The sequence below is a fragment of the Cavia porcellus genome, unplaced genomic scaffold, assembly GCF_034190915.1.
Source record: "Cavia porcellus strain 051 isolate PalLab524CR breed Dunkin Hartley unplaced genomic scaffold, mCavPor4.1 scaffold_29, whole genome shotgun sequence".
NCBI classification, from domain to species: Eukaryota; Metazoa; Chordata; class Mammalia; order Rodentia; family Caviidae; genus Cavia; species Cavia porcellus.
This window is the reverse complement of record NW_026947512.1, coordinates 36749521-36765440: the sequence shown is the minus strand read 5'-3', so window position 1 is coordinate 36765440 and position 15920 is coordinate 36749521. Positions and strand designations below refer to the sequence as shown.

At 34.1% G+C, this 15920-nt stretch overlaps 1 protein-coding gene across 7 annotated transcripts in view; it reads left to right on the top strand.

Moving 5' to 3' along the window:
- Hmcn1 (hemicentin 1) overlaps nucleotides 1–15920 on the top strand; it is a 398189-nt gene that overhangs the window by 105033 nt on the left and 277236 nt on the right. The window lies entirely within an intron of this gene.

Here is a 15920-nt window from a genome sequence, read left to right as displayed (position 1 = left end):
CCTTGATCTATTATTAGTCATCTTCAGTGACCTTTTCCTTTTGTTTTGGTCTTCTGTTCTCACATACTTTGGACCTTGCAAACATCACAATCTGTTCCATCTCCCATGTAACTGATTTCTGTGCCTTCACCCCTACACCTCGCTGTCTGCTGAGCTTGTGCAGGTTCTTGTACTACATCTCCTCCTGTACATTCACCGGATACCCCAGTCGATTGCCTCAAAACTTCCTTCTGAGTCATCAGGCCTTTACATTTTTCACTTTCTTACAGTCCAGTTCAGAGATGTATCATTTAAAAACTCCCGTGTGCATTGCCTTGGTGTTCAAAAGGCAAAATCCCATTCCTGAATAACTTGAATTATCTGTAGTATTTATGCTTGTCCCTAGTGAACAAATACTGTTGATGTCTCAAAACATTGATTGAATTCAGTAGGAATGCATAACTGCCTCTCTCAAATGAATTTTTAATGTACCAGTGATACTATTATATTTCTTCCTTCAATTAAATGCCCAATTTTTCTTAATGACAATTGCAATTTTTGCACTCTTCATGAATTTTTCCTACAACCCTCGTCTTACTAGTGGCTATATTAGCAAGTGGTCCATTCTGAGCAAGTGACGTCACATCTGCTGTCTCACACAGACATGTACAAAGGAAGCCCTTTACATCCCTACGCTGGCCAGAGCTGTCCTGTGTCTAGCACTCATCCCATCATTATTTTCTCCCTGTTCTGAATTCTGTGCTTTTCTCAGGCTCTTAACACTATCAAATTGTTTCTCCTAATTGTTTAAAAATTGTCATTGACTTTTAAATGTTTGTCTGTCCAAAAAATAAGTAATGCAATCTCATCACACAAAACAAAACTACAAATTTCTCAATTCCTTCAGTGCCAAATAAATTGTCTTCAGTGCCATTCTTCTTCTATCCCGAAGCCCTTGCCATTACTGCTCAAACTATTTCAATCTGGTTCCCACTCATCTCATTCTATCAGAAAGCTTTTAGCAAAAGGGGACCCATTTTGCTAAACACAATGATAGCATTTCATTCATCTTTTTATGGGGTTGGAATCTTGGAGATTTTTTATAGTATTTGCCTCTTCATCCTTTTTGACTCGTTTCCTTCCCTTATCTGTATCTGATGTTTTTTGGACTTTTCCTGTTTAACGTCTCAGGAATGTTTATTTTTTTCTACTGGACTTACAATTGTTGGGGTTCCTTCTAGGTTTTGGAACCCTCTCCCCACCCATTTTATATCTCCTCCTTAGGTAAAACATCTGTATTCATATATATATATGTTTTTCATCTTTGCCCATCCTCTCCGAGGGACGATTCCTTTTTAGTTTCTTGCTTGTCAAGATGATCCTCTAAAATGAAGTACATGAATGTTTCTTTTCTGGTCTCCCAGACTTGGTTATTGATCTTTGGTCTTTGCCTCTCTCTGTTATCTTTGTGAATGATTCCTGTAGTATTCTGGTATATATGTCCAGCTAGATATCTGATTTGTTCTTAATATCTCTGTCACTTACTTCCTGAGTCCAAACTTTCATTGTCTTGTTTTTCACTTGCTAAACATCCTTTATACTGTGATTTCTCTTCATTTGTATCAGCACCATCCTAGTCCCAGTACTACATTGTTAGCTCAGACTTAAAGAGAAATCTAAGAAAATTTGTTACATTTACTCTTGCTTTTATTTTCAGGCCTTTGTTGTACAGACAAAAGAATCTTAATATAAATATCTGAACGTTTCTGCCTAAGGTTGTTATCTGTTTGTCCCTTTACTTGTTCAAATTCTGCCCGTGGTTCTGTGTGGCTTTCCCCTATCTAACTTTTCCTGTAGTGTCACAATGTGCCCCAGGCTCTGTGCTGTCCCTCAGGAGGCTCGCAAAGCACCTCCCCATAGCTGTGTCCTCTCCTATCTTCTCATGAGATTCGTGTACATACTGTTTTCTTGCATAGGAAAGTTCTGTCTTCATCATCACTTTCATACCCCTTTATTGAGATTAAATTTAATCCTTGAGTTTCATCTTGAATACTACATCCTCTATCCTCCAGCCTTGGTCTTGTGTCCTTACCTTTTTCCATCACAGAACAGTTAGGGTTTCATGGTAAAGGACTCTGTCTGATTTAGCACATCATTAAATTCTCTAGTAAAATACCTGGCAAGTGGAACATACTCACTTTTTAATGAACACATGAATGAATACATGCGTGCATATATGCATGAATGAATCAATATATGACAATATGCAAATTAACAGTTCAATCAGAGTTTGAAGTATAAGACATGATTGATTTCATTGTTAGGTGAATGACTCAATTTGCAACTGTACAGTGCACAAATATAATTGGGGAATTGGGTTTGAAACCAAACCTACATTCAAGGAAGATTCTGTTTTATGTGTTTATTTTTTTGAGAATCACATACTGAATTGAGTTATATTGAGTTAATATGCAAACAAATTCTTAGAAATATTCCTTGACTGTTTTTCTTTTCTCCTGAACTTCTCATAATCTTTTCTGTAAGGAGTTTTCCATTTCCTCTCATACCGCATCATTATTTTTTAGTCATGTTTTGCTACTTATTTATTATTCACCTTTCTTTTCTCCAGTATAACAAATTCTTTGCTACTTTGAATGTTTAGATTCTCAAAAATACACTTTTTAGAAATTTCTATAGTGTGTACGATTCATAGAAATGAGGAATTGTGTTGTGCTATTGTTTAACTATTCATGTATTCCTCCCCTACTGTGAATTCTTCAGGGCAAGGACCTTGTAACACTACCCTTTCTAATGGGAGGGGCCGTGTCTGTAATAGCTGTTGAAGAAAGGAATGCCATTGATGTGGGTTCCTATAAAAATGTTCATTAACAGTAAACTACAAAATACAGTTTACACTTGATGGTTCAAAGATGTCTTAACAACCTAGCCACTTTTCATCAAATTATAGAGATTCAGAAGGGGCAAGTAATGGTGATTTCTAGTTAACAGAATGCTACAACAGGGTTTACTACATTTATTTATGCTTTGTTTTTCATTGTAAAGTTGGGCTATATTCTTGCAAATCTTACCAGACTGAGAAGACATACATCCCCGAATGAGCCCTTGCTGCCTTCTTGATCTCCTATTCTTCCTTTCTTTTGTTCTGAAGGATCCTAGTATGAATCCTTCTTGTGTCTGGGGAGAAGGATCTTGATACCTGTTTCATATTCCATTGATTCTCTTTCTAGGACTCTTCATTGCCACCCTCTGGAATTGAACCTGATACAAATAATCTATAGGGTCGTAATTGTATTCTTTTTCGAAAAAGCTTTCTTGCCTGGAACTGAAGTTGGTTCTGTTTTTCTAGAGGCTTCATCTGGCCAAACTACATCTTTGCTTTGCTGTGAGATCAAAGAGAGGTTTAATTAGAACACCCAGTTAAGAAAGAAATCAAATATTTATTTTTGCTTCCTTCAAAATATTTATTCTAAATATTTGGTATACATTGGAAGTAGTTTGACTCTCTAGGTTTTAGGTGAATTACCCTTTTTTAAGACATTAGCTGTATGAGCACTTAATGCTCAGTCTAAGAGATTGTTCCTTATTATTTGCTTTGAGACTATTTTATTACTTCATAAATTTGCATGACTAAACTTTATAGATTTAATAACATTTTAGTGCTGGGTGATGAATTTTGTTTTGCATATAATTTCCTGATCATCTTTACTTCCTTTTCTATCAATTTTGCTATTTCCCCCAAATCACTGGTATCAAGACCAATGAGCATTGCTGTACTATTAAAACTACTTTGGTTTTTAGCGGTTATGTGGTAGATTGCAGCACTCTAGGAAGGTGAGGCAGGAAGACTGAAAATTTGAGCCCAGCTTGGGCAATTTATAGACTTAGTGAAACCTTAGTGAGAATTTTTTAAAAAGGGAGTGAAGTAGGTGGAAAGGCCCTGGGTTCATTCCCCAGAAATGTGAAAAACAAAAATCTATCTTAGTTAAAAAGTAAATATTAAAAGTGTTCCTTTCATATTTGTATTAGTTCTGAAAACAAGAGAATTGAATGTAGTTTGAAATAAATTAAATCATTCATTAACATTGCATCAAGCTTGGTATTTTTCTTACGGAGATATGGAATTGAGACAAAATAATATAAAAGTTTCCAAAAATTTTTGCAAAATTCACTACATAAATTGTTAAATTTATTACATTATTTTCCTTTTCCTTTTTCTCTTTCATCTGGAATACAGAAAAGTAACTTGAAAAGCAAATGAACTCTTTCTCTAGGGAAAAGAAGAAAAGATAAATGACACCAAATGGTATTCAGATCACACAGAGCTTTGGGAATTAATATGCTTGTAAATATGCAGTGCAGAGTTCTGCCTTGGGTCACATTCTTTATAAGAAACCATAAAGCTTGTTGGTTTTCAGAAAATGGTATTGGCACTAATAAGTTCTTAAGCCTTTTTTCCAAATGTTTTGAAGAACAAAAAGCACATTAGTCAAACACTTGAAAATAAGATAAAAACTAAGCTATTTCTACAATAACAGAATTGCAATTATAGTTTTTATATAGATATTTAATCTCCCAAATGGAAGAGCTGCACATGCAATTCAATTATTTAGTACAATCTTTTAACAAATAACCTTTAAAAGAAAACAGAAACAAGACTGAATATATGGGAAACAGCATGAGAATAGAACAAGAAATTAAAATTATGAAGTAGATAAGGATGTGATCCAATTATTTTTGTTCTTTAATCAAAGTAGAAGAATAAATAAGCTTACAGCACAGCAAGCTAAGGTTTGGTGAAAAAGTTTTTGCTCTTCAAGAAGAACAGCAGGTACTAGAATTTATTGCCAAGGGAGAATGTGAAACACCATGGCCAACTAGGCCAAGACTGTTACAAGGAAGAAGACATAATTATGCAGATTTTAGAAGAATAACTTACAATGCCAGTTTGGATGCACCTCGGCTAATTGGTAGTATTGTATATCATGATACTAAATAAAACTGCTTTTTTGTTTCTAGGTTTATAAAGAATTCTTTCATATAAAATTTTTAAAAATCAAACTGATTTATTACTGAAAAACACAATACACTTAATAAATAAATAAAATAAGAAACTGACAAAATTGAAAAGGGAAGGGATTATATGTTAGCATACAGGTTGATATAATGTAAAGCTATCAAGATTTGATTTTAGTATTGATACTGATCCTGATTTAGCATTTACAAAGCAGTTTTAATTTCCATTTAAGGTTTGTTACTCTAAGTTTGAAAATATGAAATATATAATTATTTTATGCATAAATATATAAATATGTATATTTTATATCAACATGTTTGTGAAATATATGTTATAGAGGGAAAAGGGACTGTACTTATTTAATACAGGGAAGAAAGTATGAGAGGAGTCTAACTAATAATAAATGTAAAAGCTTCAAGAACAGTAGAATGGTGCGCAGCCTGAAGTTTAGGCTTGATTAACATTGTCTCTTATTACTGCTGCCTCAGACCTGCTAAGGCATTTAAGGGAACTAGTGAACAATTATTGATGCCATAAATGATCAGCAGTTAAGGAACATATACCTTGTGAAAAGTTTCACGAGTTTTTCAAACTAGTTTTTTCATTCCAAACCTACACAAATACTACTATTCCTTCTTAAAAATGAGGAAACTCAAGTCTGGAGATACGAGAATAAACATTTTAGTTCACAAAATTAACAAATAGATTGCAAAATGAAACTGGAGGCAATTAATGCCAAAGCTAGTTTTTTTACTTCTCCGCTACTTCCCTTCTAAATATTGCTTTAAGTAACCTTATTAGTCTAATCAAATTAACATATTTATTTATATAATTTTTCTCTGTGTTTTACTTCAAAGCAGGAAAATAAAAAAATCAAAGGCAGATGTTGGTCTAAGGCTGACTTTTATGATTAACAAAATGAACTTATTTTCTAACGAGTGGTATTGAAGTTGGCATTTGAATTGCATCCATTTTTATCTCTACTATATTCCAATCACTTTGAGTAATTGGTCTGAGTAAAATTGTTGAGCAGCAAATGACATAATTAATTAGAAATAGAAAATCACTCCCTTTCCTTGGTGCATGTTCTACTAGTATGGTGAGTTTAGAGAGTGACTTCACATTAACTGGACAGAAAAAAAAAAGACTCATTTTAAGAGATTGCAATGCAGTGTTATTTATTCTGCATGTATTTGTTGGTAATGTTTTGATTATTTTTCTTCTTAGAATTCTAACTTCTTTGGGTCCTAATGAAGCATCTGTTACTAGTCTGCTACTGGAATTTTCTGTAGCATTTTTTGCTAGAGTAAAAGTTCCCTAAAGTCCAAACAAACCTGCATCTTCAACAATAAGAGTAAAGGACATAAACGATTGTTTTTTCAATTTTGTGTGTCCTACTGAGAACAAAATAGTGGTTTTTCTTTTAATTGTCTTCTGGGTGGACTTCCAAGGACAGAGTATAGAAGGATATTCCAATTGTTGGATTTTTTTTTTTTTTTGAAACAGAATACACTTGTGTCTAATAGGAAGCATGTGGATGATGCTGGGAAATTTGTTGACTTTCCTTCCAAAGTGTAACTGTGTGGGAATGTTTTTAGGAGTAAATATGTGACTTATTGCTGAGTTAATATTGTAAGTTCCTGTGGCAAAATAACACCCACTAACTTGGATGGCCAAGGTTCTCTCTACGTGTGCTGCTTAGCCAATCAAGGGACTGTTTGATTCCTACATTAAGTACTATATAGGATTCTGTCTGGCCTCAGATTATAGCATGGATGAAGGTCAAAATGCTTATTCTTCTGAGAATGTTTCTTGATCTACAGCCATTGCAGATACAATGGCTTTAAAAACAGATATAATACAAAATTAGGGAGTTTTTACAGTCCAAATTGATCAAAAATAGTTATTGCTCCAAAATTATCTTTCATTCTTAGGCTATTAAAAAATTTCAAGGAGAATCATGGAGTTTAGTAGTGGAATTGATGTTTATATATCATCCATTTACCCTGTCAGATGTTTGAATACCTGCCAGAGAGTTATCAGCGGCCCAAACCTGAATATAATTAGCTAGAGATTTGGACTCTGGCCTTTGCCACCAGATAATACTTGAAGTTTCCCCTGGAGCAATGGCTGTGGGGCTCTGGGGGGTGCAGAAGGCTGATATCTGTTTTATTTGGCAGGCAGATCCTATAATTGAATACTAGGTTAGTCATCAGTTAAGTCCCTCTGGTTTTCTCATGTAAACATTTAGGCAAGTCTCAATCTTTCTATATAAATGTTGATTTTTAATAATGTTTACTTATCTATTCTGTCATATATGTTGTTGCTCCTTTTTTGATGATCTAAAATTGTATTTCATCAATTTTGTTTAATGACTTCTAGCTTTAAAAGCAACATAGCGCTTGTCTGTTTCAAACTTCCTTATATGATACCTTCGTGTCTTGAAATGCTTTTATTAGTTAAAAAATATGGATCATATTGATGTACATGTTTGTTTGTTCATGCAGTGCTGGGGTTAAACCCAAAGCCTCACATATACAAGGCAAGTACTCTACCATTGAGCTACATCCCTAGCCCTGATATGTATATGTGTGTCTGAGTACGTGTGTGTGTGTTTGCCAAGATATGATACCAAAGGCTGTATGAATATATTTTTAATCACATTAAATAAAAAGAATTTCAACATTATATCTCCAGTGACTAGTTAGTAATTATGATAATAACAAATATGCTAGGAGGCAAGAAAAAATACGTGTGTAACATTTGGAATGGGAGAAAGAAATTTTGGTGAGTAGGCAATGTCTAAATAGTGCAGAAAAAAATAAAGAATGGTCAGATCATCAGCACAAATGAGAGAAAGGTCTGCCAGAGGAAGTATAGACAAGGTGAATGCTGAGTCCTTGCATGAGCAAGTGATGACTGCCTTCAGGAGCTGCTCAGCCTCTGTCCTAGCTTCCTCTGGGTCTTGTTTTCTAAACATCTGTTAGGAGAGAGCAGAAATCCATCCTGTCCAGGACTATAATACTAATCTTAATTAATACTATAACACAATCTTATGGGAAAAGAGATGATAACAGAAAGATACAGAATCCTAGGAGATAAGAAGTAATTCTCTAAGAAGTACGAAGAGTAAAATACACCACAAACAAAACTGGAAATGCAAAAGTATCATTTTTCAGCGTCTCTTTCTTCCCTCTTATTAATCCTGTGTACCTCCACATGTCTTCTGATAATCCGAGGTGGCATTTGATAATGCCATATCTGATAATCCATTATCTGATAATGCCATATCTGGTAATCCGATAATGTGAGGTGGCATTTATGTTACGTTACGTTACGCTATTCTATTTTATGTTACACTTTTTATATTATGTTAGTTGTTTCTGCTCGACTCCTCTTTTCAAAGAACTGCTGTTCATTATAATTCATGTGAATTATAAACCTTTTGAATTTGTTATAGTATTAAGACACAACATTTTCTGATTTACTACTCAAAATACAGAGTATCCGGTGAATAATATACTCTTTGTGAGTATTTGGAGTAAGGTAAACTGGACCTCTTCTGGGGACCCAGAAAAGTTCTATTTTGCATGAAAGTAGCATCAATGAATTGGAAGATCAGTTATTAAATGTTAAACGTCTGCCTGACAGGTGGTTAGCACCTGAAATCATGGAGATAGTTGTCATAACTTTAATGCACCTACACTGGAGCAGATCGTCACATCATTAATTTGTAGTCCATTTCCTCGAAGGTTATGTGGTGATCACAGTGTAGTGGGGAACAGCATAGCGCACTATCTGGATTGCATGTCTTCTTAATTTTTTTTAAACTTTGGAATTTGAGATTTGGGCTGTGCAATATTCTCATTGTCTCTCAGGATATCCTTGCCATATTTTCTACAAGTGATGAAGGCCAGCACATGTCACTGATGAACTCTGAAATTTTTCTGACTTATTTAATACTTGCTTTGGACACTGCTTTAAATTAGATTCAATGTAACTTAATGGTTTCCACATGCGCATTATGTTTTCTTGGCCATAAAATTGCCAACCATGTTCTAAGAAAGTGAACTGAGGATTATAAATTTTTGGTTAGCTTGCAATTGAGTTTCACATCTAAATTTTGTAAGAAAAGGACAAACTACACAACTATGACATATTTGTCATGTGTATTCGTGTGGAAAAACAGTCTAATGTTTAACCTCAAAATTCAGTAGGATATGCTCATGTTAGACTAAGTGTTGTAATGCAAGAAGAAATCTTTTGAAATTGGGCATGAGCCTACCAAAAAGTTTCATATTAGTTATAGTTAGGTGTACCTGGAGCATAACTGATATGAAGATTAATTTTGTGGATATGAAGGACAAGAATAGAAACATTGAAGAGAGTTGACTAGAAGAAAACGATACGGCTTGGGATTATGCATGCTCTAAACTTGCATTCAGGGTTCTCTGATCCTTCATTTGAAAAACATCTTCCCATTAGGATTTAAATGGGTTCTTTTTTTTCTCTAAATCCTTCAAGATTAGAGGTTCAGTTTAATCTACTGCTACCCCCATCTGTCTTATATTTACTAGAAAACATAGTGTGATCCACAATTAATTTCTCTTTACTGATGGGATTTTTATTCCAAATCTTACCAAATCTTGCTTTCAAAGAATTCATTTTTTGACATAATTATCACCATAATGCTGAGATTATATTTAAAAAAAAACTTTTATTGCAGGAGCAACATTTACTATAAATGTTTACATGCTTCTGTTTTTCTCAGTGCATATTTTGCTATCTAAAGTAGCTTTTGGAATTTTGTAAAGTGTGGCTTTCAGTAGAATTATACAGATAAAAAGATTATCAGAATACTGAACATGAATGTTTCCACTGCAATTAATTGACTGTAATTCAGGTTTTAAAAAAAGAATCTAAGTTTCACAAAGTCAGACTCATTAAAGAAAATTTTCAGAACTGCTTCAAGAAAGTGGCAGGAATGATGGGATAATCATGTTCAAAATGATGAGAAATATTTTAAGGGAGATTTATGGAAATGTGTCTTTTAGTGTAATTAGTTTTTTAAAAAAGATTTAAACATTCACTGAAATTTTTTTATCATGTCATTTATTTTACATTTCTTTCCATTTGGTTGTCAGATTAAGGCAAAAATTGCTGAGGAGTTTTAGAGTACTATTTATTTTTAATGTTGGGCAGTAAATTTAAAAGTACGTCTTTATATACTTTCAGTCATTTTCATTATTCTCAGCCTCTAGCTCTGCATATGTACATGAGACTAAAGCTTTTTTGACTCTGTGAAGTTTATTTCTAAAAATTGATCAAGTTTAATAATGCTTGCTTAGTTTAATCCTATTCTGCTAAAGGTAAATTTAGAGATCGGAAGATCAGTTGTTGTTTTAGGATAGAACAGATAAACTAATGTATTAAATTTTATACATAGATAATTGCATTGTTTGCAGACTTTATCTATTTAAGCAAAAGTCAATAATTTATGCCTTTAGTAAATTAAAACAACTTGACTTATGCCTCTAGCTAGAGAATTTGTAAAAGTCTCTTTGATATAACAATACAGCATACAATAAAACCTACATAACTGAACTAAGTGATCATTCAGAGGTAGTGTTGTACAGCAAAAATGCAGTGTGAGTGCTAGGGATGTAGCTCAGTACTTACCCCAGTATGAGGAAGGCCCTGTGTTTCCTTCCAGGACCACAAAAACAAACTATGTATACATTATATATAAAATGGCAGCCACATACATAGTTTCAAAGAAACAGTTAATTTTGAGAATATATGTAAAGTATTGTCATTTCAATACGTCAACAATATAATAAAGCAACTTGTCTTTCTTTTTTAATTTTTTAAAATTCTATTTGAAGAAAGACTAAACAAAACAGAAAAAGGGTAGAAATAATACACACTTTCAAAGAAAAACTAAACAGTAAGAAATCACTAACATATTGTCCTCTTACAAATAGTTGTTCAAGTTACAAAAGTGAAGCATATAAAGTGCAGATTCAAAGTGAGACTGCAAACAGTTCTGTTCAACTATCCAACATAGAAATATGGTTATCAATCCTATACACTTAGACATACATGCAGTTATCCATACCTTCATTTATGTAAAGATTAAACAAACCAAATCAGGCTAAAATCATTCTGAACGAAGAGAAATAGTATTGCTGAATTTCAAATCAGCACTGGGTACTGTAGTGTCTCTTTTTCTTCAAAGTAGTTGTTCATTGCATCAAGCATTATAAGATCAGTTCTTGTAAACTGTTTGTAGGTTTTTACGCATGCATGAATCTCAACATGTATTTCTATCTTTCTATATTAGAGGGAGAAACAAATCAAAGCAAGACAAAACAAAACATATTCCTATAAACACATGAAATGAAAAAGTCATATAAAACCACTGTACAAGATATTCTACAATGGTTACTGTGTTGTCTCTTGTTATCTTCAACAGAATTGTCTATATCATCAAACATAGTATAGTTGAATATAGGAATACATAATAATATTAATAAAAACAAAACTTTGTAGATGGTGTGAAACTTCAAAAACAGGTAATAATCAAACCAGAATGGGTATCGTAGTGAATCTTGTCATCTTCAGTGTAGTTGCCTATATTCTCAGAGTTGATACTATCAATCATAACAGTTTTGAATAAAATCTGTCGATACCAAACAGCAATCAAACAAACAAACTAGATTTAACTAAGGTTATTCATGGTAAAACAGTATAAGTTATACAGGGCTCCAGATTAATTTAATAGGAAATTAAGGATGATTACTGTACTATATCCTGTTATTTTTGGGATAGTTGTCTGTGCCCTCAGATCTAGTGCAAGTAGACAAAGTGGGACAGAATATAATCTTTCTAAGCAGAGTGGTATAAATAATGTAGGTTTTAAATCCTAATACACTATTAACAATATCCTCTGCCATCTTTTTTAAGACTATTCCTCCCCTTTCACTCCCCCAGGGTGCATTATGCATTTTTGAGTCTCACCACCAGTCTCAGTTTTTAGACTGGGGGGAAGCCTGCTACTTACCAAAGTGGTTCTGAACCTTTCCCCTCTTGGACTTGATCTCTAGTTGTATTCCTTTACCTATTAAAGCCTGTCTTTCCAACCTATCCACAAGTACTAGTTTAGTTGACCCTATTACTTTCTGGTTCTCTGTCACACAGAACATTATTTCCTCATATTTGATTTTCGGTCCATAAACCCTTTTTCAGATTAATTATATTTCCTATAAAGAGCATCTCAGTGGATCCTACCTCTGGCTGTGTTTCTCTTTTTTTTTTCTTTTTCCTTTTTTTAAAGTGTATCAAGGCCATCTATATTATAACCAATCTTTTCTGCCTCATTTATGTTGTGCTCTTTTTCTGCCATCAGTTGTCTGCTTTTCTTCTTCATTCCACTTTCTGCTCCGTTTATTGAGGCCTCTCTGCCACTGTTCCTGGAATCCTGGCACTTTTTTCTCTCTCTAGAATAAATGTCCTTCAGTATTTTCTGTAGGGTTGGATTGGTGGTCACAAATTCCCCAAGTTCCTCTTTGTCTTGGAATCATCTTGTTTCTCCATTTATTTCTACAGACAGTTTTTCAGGGTAAATCAATCTGGGATGGAGGTTATTTTCTTTCAGGGCTTAGAATACTTCGGTCCTAGCTCTTCTTGATTTGATGGTCTGTATCAAGTAAACTGTTTTTTTTTTTTTTTTGTCTGACAGCTTTTAGTATTCTGTTCTTATATTGAATTTCTGGGATCTTGATTATTATATGTCTGGGTGTAGCTCTGTTTTGGTTGTAGGTGGTTGGAGTTCTGCATGCCTCATACATCCGAATATCATTTCCTTTTCCTATGCTTGAGAAGTTTTCCTTAATTATTTCTGTGAATAGCCTTTGTAGTTCCTTTGTTTGTACCCCTGCTTCTTCATTCACATTCTTTATTCTTAAGTTATAGATCCTCTTGTCATCGTCTAGCCTTTGTATTGTTACTGCCTGTTTCCTTATTATTTTTAAGAAATTTTTCCTTTCATGATCACACATTGCAAACCTGTCTTCCAGTTTGAATAGCCTATCCTTTGTTTCTTTCAAGCAGTTTTGCCAGCTTTCAGTTTTTTTATTTCCTGGTAATCTCTTTGAACTGCTTAATGTATTTTATGTTTTCTTTATAATCATCATCAAATGTTTCTCTCTTTGTTTTGTGCTCCTCCATTCTTCCATTGGTGTCTTCTTGAGAGGTGCTTAGCATTTCTTTTATTAATCTACTTATATCTTGCTTTACTTGGTTAAATATTTGATTTTTGAACTCATCTATGAGGTCCCAAAGATATCTCTTTATGTCCACTGATGCTGTGTCTGATATTGCATGTTTGCTGCCCTCAGTCTCTTTTGTATTTACCTCTTCTGGATTGATGTTCTCAGGGTTGGGGCCTGGGGACTTTTTCTTATTGCTTCCTCTTCTCATATTTTTTGTTTCTTCTATACAGGTGTATAGAGGAGGTCCCAGTTCCTTTCCTTGTTGGTTATGGTTCTTCTGAAGCATGCTGGCTAATTGATCCGGGGCACTCTATTGTGTTATTGAGGTGCAAATAGGAGCAGCATATGCTGGCTCCTCCCCTCTGGGTCAGTCAACCTGCTGAGGCCTTCACTGTGTTAGTGTGCACTGCACATAGGGAATTGGTTTGGGACAAATTATTGCATCTCAGCCAGGGGCGTAACCCAGGTCAAGCATACCCCACCAATCTCATCTGGGATGGGAACAATTGACTGAAGTCACTGCTGTTCCTTGTTATTGCCAGTTCTACCCAATTCCAAAATGTCATCCCGTTGGTGCCCCTTTCCTGCGGAAGGGTTTTACTCCCAGCACTCACCACAGGTCAGTGTAGGTCCCTTGCTGGCTCCATTCTCCGTCGGGCTTGCTGACTTCTGACTTCAGAGTGACTGCGCTTCAGTGCGACTGTGCTTCAGTGCGACTGTGGTTTCAGGGAGTCAGAGTGGTGGGAATTTGGGTGCAAGAGAACACAGCATCTTAGTTGTCTCAATGTAGTCAAACAGGACTGCCTGTTTGACTGGTTATTTTCACTTTAGTTTCTTCCTGGGTGGAGAGGATCCATCTTCCTCTGTCTGGGACTTCCAATGCTGTGTTATTTCGGCATCTGAGTTGTCTGGCAGCTTGTCTTTCAATTTGTTTCAATTAATTAAAACTAAATTAAGTAAAAACTCAGTTCTTAAGTTTAGGTTGTTCAGTAACCACAAGACAGCAGACAGTAGCTTCTGTATTGGGGCACAGCTAAAGCATTCCTTTTATAGATTATTTTAATGTTATTTACTATTTAAAGTTACTAGGAAACTAAACTCAAGTATAAAAGAACTTCTAGAAACTTACAACACTATGTTAATATTGTTGAGAAAAGAAGATGTTTCTCTTTTTTGTATCTACAATGAAATAAACTAATAATTTCACTAAGATGTGAATTACTAATTAGCATTTACCTTTAATTTTTATTTAGCTATAAGTAGAAAACTACTAATATAAAATACTGCACTATTTTGGGTATAGAAGTATTTTATTTTTGAAGCAATTTATAATCAACATATAATTAATATGATCACATTCTAATCTGTATTTGCAAATGTGAAATTTAGGGCACAATATTCATTTTATTATAAAGAATGTGCTAATATCCATAGCTGGGATAAATTAAGCAATAAGCACTTCTGATATAGGTTTTTGACATATATGAGTCAAAATGTTTCCTTTTACTTTGACATATTTCATCTTTTTAGCTGTTTTCAGACTTTATATAGTTCTTATATAAAAATAAAGGAGTTTATTTTGGAGAGTATGATGTAAAGAAAGTTCAAGAAACAACAGTGACACCTTTCATTTGCCATTATATTTAGAAAATGCTCTATTGTGGTTTTAGGTGTTCATCTTTTTCTTTCCCTTAGTTATTAACCAATATTAAGCTTCATACACTTCAAGTCCAATGACTCACAAGAGTTTTTCTCACAGGAATAATAAGGTGATGGTTTCTACACTTTTGAAAAATATTGTTGACTGTATTGATTTTATTAATATGTAAGTTTAAAGCTGCTATGTTTATCTTCGTAGAGTGAAAACATAGTTAACATCTTAAGGATATTATTTTAGTAAATTATTTTAGGGTTGCATTCAATTTTAGGATGAGCTTGAAGCTTTGGAGGGATTTTGGTTTGATAAGTTTATGCGGAGTCACTTCTGAGGAGTGTGGTGATTTCCAGAGTCTACTGCTGGGTGATGTTTAGGGATGCGTAAGGACATGGCAGCCATAGGTCCTCCTGAAGAAACCTCCCTAAGTCAAATGCTTGAGGGCATCTTTCACCTAGAAAATGGACAATAATTTATCATTCTTCCCATTCCTAACATGTATGTTAGGAGATTTCTGAGCTGTTCAGATATTTGGCCCAAGGATAGCAGATTTTTCTTGATTACGTGGTACTAGATAACAATTATGATAGACAAGTAATTTTTTTAGAATCATACTGCTATACATCTCTGTTGCATAATTGGCTACTCAAAAAGCACTGGGAAATGGATAAAGTATTTAGTAGTTGACACTCAAGTACACAGTTGGGGAATGTTTTTGTTTAAGCTTCTGAACATATAATAGCAATCTAAATATTTTTGAGCAGCCCAGATTAGGAAACATTGTCTACAAGTGAAAAGTGTTCTTATGTCACATACCAAAATTACTAACATGCCTAGCAGTTGTTTCCCACTTTGTTACTGTACAAATACTTATTTGAGGTATTTGTTGCACATGATAACCACCCAACTAACTGTTATGAAAAGAAAAATATGTTAAGTACCATTAAAGCACAAAGCAAAATGGAGTATACCTGGAATG